Consider the following 6,000-nt stretch of genomic DNA (forward strand, 5'->3'; position numbering starts at 1 on the left):
ACAGAACCCTTTATGACTACGTTAGCCACATACCAGTGCTGTGTGTCTAAAGTGTGCATTCACATACTGTTTTGGGATGGTATCTTTCTGCAAGCTCCTCTGCTTTTGGCTGCCATGAAGGGAGGAAGCTATCCCAGTGTAGTAGCTCAGTGACTGCATTGTGTTCAGGAGCTGATCTGCCTCAAACCAGTTCCAGCCGGTTCTGGTCACCCTACATAAAAAGCTATGGCAACCCTCGCTGAGTTGCCAACAAGACCCTGAAAATCGCAGGGGCTGGTTTTTGTATGGCGTGGGGCCGGCACAACCCTGTGCCCCGGCTCCCCTCTTGCCCGGCCCACGCGGCCCCTGCTCCCCGGAGCCCCCCACACGGTCCCTTGCTCGCCTCCCCCACTTACCTCCCACAACCTGGCTGAGAGCTGTGTGTGCGTGCCTGTCTGTAGCTAACAAAGAGACTGCAATAAAAATCCTCATAGGATCTCTCTTGCAGCACCAGGCACGCTCGGCCACAGCCCTGGGAGACAGGCTGCTAACCCGGGCTGCTGCCCCTCTGCTCCCCCAGATGAGGGGTGGCTACTCACACACGTCACATCTGCCCTCTCATGCCCACGGCCATGGGGTGCCCGATCAAGGGCTTCTCCCGTCTGCCCTCCCCACTCCTCCTTCCATCTGGGGCCGCCCGAGTGGCATTTTCTGTGCTCTGAGAAGCATTACTATAGTGTACCCACAAATGCACCTCCCTCCCCTCAATAAATCCATTTCCGCAGCAGCAAGATGCCTACAAAATAGTTCCTTTGCCCCCTCCTCGCAGCACCGACTTGGCTGCTACACAGATTTTTTTTATTTTTTTTTTTTTTCCTTTTGCTATTCGACTATGCTGGAGGCCTTGAGAAGCAGCGAGCTGCAGCCCCACGGCTGGGCAGCCCCCCCGGCTTGCACCCGCCAGCTGGGGAGGCCCGGTCAGGCTCTGCGCAGCTCCCACCCCGCAGAGATTGTGCGGACCGACCGCCTGCCCGGCCCTGCGCCTCTCAGGCGATGCCTGCCCAGGGTCTCAGCCCCTTGCGGTGCCCACGCCACTCCGGGGGTCTGCACCCACCTGTGCCCGTGGCCGCTCTGCTCCTGCCCGCTCCCCTTCACCTCGGCCACGCAAGGGCCTTCCTCCTGCATGGCTGACAGGCACCCAGACCGAGACAGCAGCCACCCCGCTCCTCTTGGCTACTCACCCTTGCTCTGGGAACACCAGTAACCACCTCCGCCTACGCGCTGAAACCCCCTCCTCTCGGAGGCTGCGGGAGATGCTGCTCTGCAGGGCTCCCTCCGGGTGGGTGGGCGACCCCGGCAAAGCCCCTCTGCCCCTGGCTGCACCTGCAACTGAACAGAGGTCTTGGGCACAACCCTGCACCCCTCCCTGCGGAGACACCTTCTTCGCATCCCTCATCCCCACCCCGTTCTGGGGAGAACCACCATGTTCTTCCGCTGCCTCGGCCCGTCTTCCCGACACAGGCTGTTGCGGCCGCAACCGCGGCCGGCCCTCCCTCGGCCCCTCGGTCCGGGGGGCCGCTCCCTCCTCCGGGCTGCCGCGGCCCCGGGCACCTCCCCGCGGGTCTGCGCGCTCCCGGCCCGAATTGGCTCTGTCCGAGCGGGCCTTGCGAACCCTGGGGACGGCCGGGGAGGAGAGGCCGTGGCCCCTTCGGCGGCGGGGGAGAACGATCCGCCCCCGCCCGGCCGGCTCGGAGCCGCCAACCTGGGCAGTCCCTGCACGGGTGTCCCCGCGGCTCCGGCCGCCGCCGGGCCGGGAGGAAGCGACCCCATAGCATGCAACCTCCGGTCCCCATGCGACACACCTGCTGCGGCCGGAGCCGGCGGGCTCGGGCAGGGCTACGGCCCGCGGCGCGGCCCGGCCCCGCGTCGGAGGAACATAATGGCAGGAGGCTGCGGGGCTGGGCGGTGGGGGTGGGGGTGCTCGGCGGCACAGATGGGGAGACGCTCCCGTGTGATTCCGTGTGGAACGGCTCCCTGGAGAGTGCCGGGGGCGGGGAGGCTGCGGGGCCGCCGAGCGTCGCGGGGCCGGGGCCGGGTCGCGGCCTCCCGCAGCCCGGACAGCTCGGGGGGCTTTCCGAGCGGTGCCGCAGGGCAGAACCGCGCCGGCCGCCGGGGCCGATCTCTCTGTGGGAGACGCTGCCCGGGGCCCGCCGGGCTCTCCCCGTGCCCGAGCGCCTCAGGCCTCGAAGGGCAGCCGGGGGAAAAGCCTGCGGCCGCTGCTCCGGTTGCAGGCCAACAAAGGACGGGAGGAGCCACACGCTGCCAGCTCTGGAGGTTCAGCCCCTCCGCCGGCGCTGCGGCCGCTGTGCCCGGGCCCGGCCGGGGTCATCCCCCAGGTCCCGGGGCGCGGCCGGGAACCGTGTCCCGGGGCGATCCTGCCTCTCTTCCCACACCCCGTTAGCCGGGCACTCTCGGACCCGCCTGCACAGCGCCTGCGGCCCGTGCGCTGCCTCTGACCGGCCGCCTTTGTTGGCTGCGCAGCATCCTGGCGGCATCGCCATTGCTAGGAACGGCAGAACGAGATCCCGCCCTCTCTCTGTTACCGCCGTGCAGCACCATTTTCAGAATGTAGAGTTTTGCACGCGAATCGCTTTATTGAAACATCCTAACGGCTTTAAATACATAACATCCGTCTCAAATTTACGCTATGAACATACAGTATACTAAATATTCTAGATAAAATAGTGCTGGTGTATTAACGTCTCTTACGAGCCTGTTAGGAAGGCAGCAGAGTCCCAAAGGCGTTCTGCACAAGCACAACTCTTTCTGGGAAGCTACTCCAGAAGCTGTGCCCAGAGCTGTTGGTAGGGCAGGGAATTACCCATCACGCCATACCTTGGCTGCTCCAATCCCGCCTCCACATAAAAATTCTGACTTATTCCAATTAACCAAAACAGCAGCAGAACACAGGTTCTACTGAATTTTAATATAATTAATCCATTTTAGGATTATATAAAAGTGGATTTGTGCACTAGTTTTAATGCTCAAGAAGGGCCATGCAATTCAGCTTGCACAAGCCTTGGGCTCATCCTGCAAGTGCCTTGTAGAATTAGGCCATGATAATTAAAACACCCAATTTCTTCCCAATTCACCAGTAAACTGATTTGATTAAAGAAGTGAAAACTACACTCTCTTTACTTACATTGAAATTCTGTGGCTGGCTTGCATAATAGCATAAAGAAGATGGCAGCTCCTACTACTACTCTGGTATTAATATCTGAAACATTAATCGATTTTTCACAGTTTGTACATGGCACAAAGGCCCTTGTGTGTGCTGCCTTTCACACAAATCTACTTGTTTTCCTTCCAGCCAGGTGTCCTTGACAACTCCATAGGAGAAAAAGTCTGTCACCCTCAGTAGTTGACTTAAAACACATAAAATGAAGATAATTTGAAGTATATTTTACAAGTCGTGCTAGGCTGATAGCACTTGTCCAGTGTTTTTTTTAACTCAAGCACACAAAAAAAGAGGTTCAGCACCATGAGTGTCCCTGCAGTCACTTCTGCATTGGGAGTTTTTGGTAAGCTGACCTTATGTCTTGGCTCTGAAGTCTTAGACCAGAGGTCCTGTTCACTTTCCCAGACTCTCTGCCACATAATCCTTAGGACCTGTGGTGGAAGAAATTCTCGTTGCTTAAGTTACCCTGTTTTATCCCTTGGCTTTGCAGCAGCCAGGTTCAAAGTCCCCAGTCCTGCTGTTCTTGCATGGACAATCTCCATCCCAACCAATGAAACCGTCACCAGTGGATCCTTCCAGCTGGACTCCAGCTCTGAGATGGGATCTCCTGGTCCCCTGTGCTGACACCTGCAGAGTCCCATAACTCATATGTCTTTCTCTGGGAACCTTGAGCCCCTCCTTTTCTTTTCCTGAAGAACTGCCTCCAGTGCAGCCTGCTGTTCCTTCTGAGCAGTCAGCAAGGAGTGCTGCCAACTCAGAACACTTTGATGCTACAGTGAATGCTGAACTTGAGTGCAATAATAACTTCTTAATTATTTAACTTCTAAGGATTTTAAGGCTCTTGAAATTCAGAACTCTGAACAGTGATGTATTCATTTCATGCCTTCTATACAGGGATCAATTTTAACTGTATCAAACAGAGCTTCTGCACTTTAAAGATGTGCTGGGACCAGAGAAGATTTTGCAGGTGGGTTGACACAATAAAAACTGAAGTCAATTTACATTTGATTTTTTTAAATGTCAGAATAAATATTGCCTGTTTTGTCCTTCCTACTTTTGGGGAGGACAATAAGAGAACATTTCCCTTCTAGCTAGCAAAACATGCTTAACTTAAAGTAAGAAGGGTAGAATACAGATTCCATATTTCCAATCCTAAATTTGTTTTCAGAGTAATAGCTTTACAACTTCTGGCAAATGCTTAATAGTGTTTGTTAATTCCATTGCCTTTTTCACCATAAAATTTCTTTTAACGTTATCAACAAAAGCAGAGCATAAGCTTATATTTCTTGTTTTAAAATACTTATATTTTTCCTTTTATCGCTGGTTAGAATGCAGTGGTACTTTCCTTTAGCCACGTATATTTAAACATTCAATATTTAAAAAACAGCTTACAATTTAACTTCCCCTTTTCAGATGCTCCTATCACTAATCTCCAGGTATTTTCTTGGGAAAAAAAAAATCATTTTCCTTTCCTGGTTTTTAAAATACATCTTCTATTAAATTTTGGACTAAAACCCCCCAGGATTGCTTTTTAAGATTACAAGTTTTATTAAAAGAAGGTGGTCTCATAGGAGATCAGATGAAGGACTTTGGTAGGGAGAAATCTACAAACACTGCCCAGAGCTGAGGAACATCTCCACAACAGGTAGTTTCCCCCAGATTTAAAGAATGTGTTCATGGAAGATGGCAACTCATGCTATCCATCTGCAAGGAGAGAATCTTTAACTACAAAGTGAACATTTGCAATGCCCAAGTCTTAATGACTCTCAAGGTGTTAAATACTGTAAAGGCCCAAATACTGCAGTGTCTTGAACAAGAGACTCCCATTTTTAATCATCTGTAAAAGAGATGCTGATTTAGATATAATACAAAGCCAAGAGGATTTGTCAGGGCTTAATTATACCTCTTTTTCTGGCTGTTAACAAATCAGAGCAAACGAAGCATTATCCAAAGAAGTCAGAGTTGGTTAGTGAGGATCATGGGCTTAAAACAGTTCTGTTTGTGAGGAGTTGCAGTCAATACCTCAGTTTTTCCACATGTATGAGGTATGAGGTAACACCGTGCTGTACCGTGCTGAGAGGTCCCAGCTCCTCTGAACAGGCAAGAGCAGAACACACACACCTCAGGCACTCACCTACATACGAACTATAGTATGATGTGTATTCCCAGTGGGGAAAAAAGGGCTCTGCTCAAAATCTGCACATATATGAGACTCAGTGTTGCACATGCAGCAGGCCTGGTACACAGGCCATATGCCTGCAGCACTTGCTGGCTCATCCTCAAGCTGCCAAGCAGTGACACTGGTGTTCAAGGCAGATGGCTGAAGGCACTGTCACAGGGTTACATCTGTTGGCAAAAGCCTGCCTTCAAGCCCAAGCATTTCTAGATATGATATAGGTGTCGGAGTCCAGAACATCCCTTTGGCTGCTCTGGATGTCTTGAGACCCTGGCAGGGGGCTCAGGGATCTTGGCAACAAGTCAAAAACACCTGTGGCTTCGATTTTAGCCCATGGGAGAGGCTGCCAACCTTATATGAGGAATTACAAGCCAAAAGGGATCGAGTAGTGTAATAAGGGAATTGACACAAGGTGAAAAAGTAGAATTTTGGGGTTTTTTATAATGTAATTCAGGGATACAAGATGGAGAAATCCGGGCGTGCCCTAGCCTTTTCTTCCTTCTTCTTGTCCTCCATGTCTCGGTGTGATAGTGACACTTTTCTATTGGTCTAGGATAGGGACACACTGTCCAACATAGATTTTAGGTATTGGTACAGGAACTGTAAA

General features: G+C 52.4%; 1 protein-coding gene across 5 annotated transcripts in view; it reads right to left on the minus strand.

Moving 5' to 3' along the window:
* ZNF532 (zinc finger protein 532) overlaps window positions 1-200 on the minus strand; it is a 32,133-nt gene extending 31,933 nt beyond the window's left edge. For 4 of the 5 annotated variants that reach the window (XM_053931662.1, XM_053931660.1, XM_053931663.1 and 1 more), the window contains exon 1: window positions 68-200. The gene's annotated coding sequence lies outside the window, so the exon portion shown is untranslated. Of the gene's footprint in view, window positions 1-33 lie in introns of all 5 variants that reach the window. The other variant, XM_053931661.1, reaches the window with a different exon arrangement.
* Window positions 201-6,000: the final 5,800 nt, after the last annotated feature.

This window comes from Vidua chalybeata, chromosome Z (assembly GCF_026979565.1).
Source record: "Vidua chalybeata isolate OUT-0048 chromosome Z, bVidCha1 merged haplotype, whole genome shotgun sequence".
In the NCBI taxonomy this organism is placed as follows: Eukaryota; Metazoa; Chordata; class Aves; order Passeriformes; family Viduidae; genus Vidua; species Vidua chalybeata.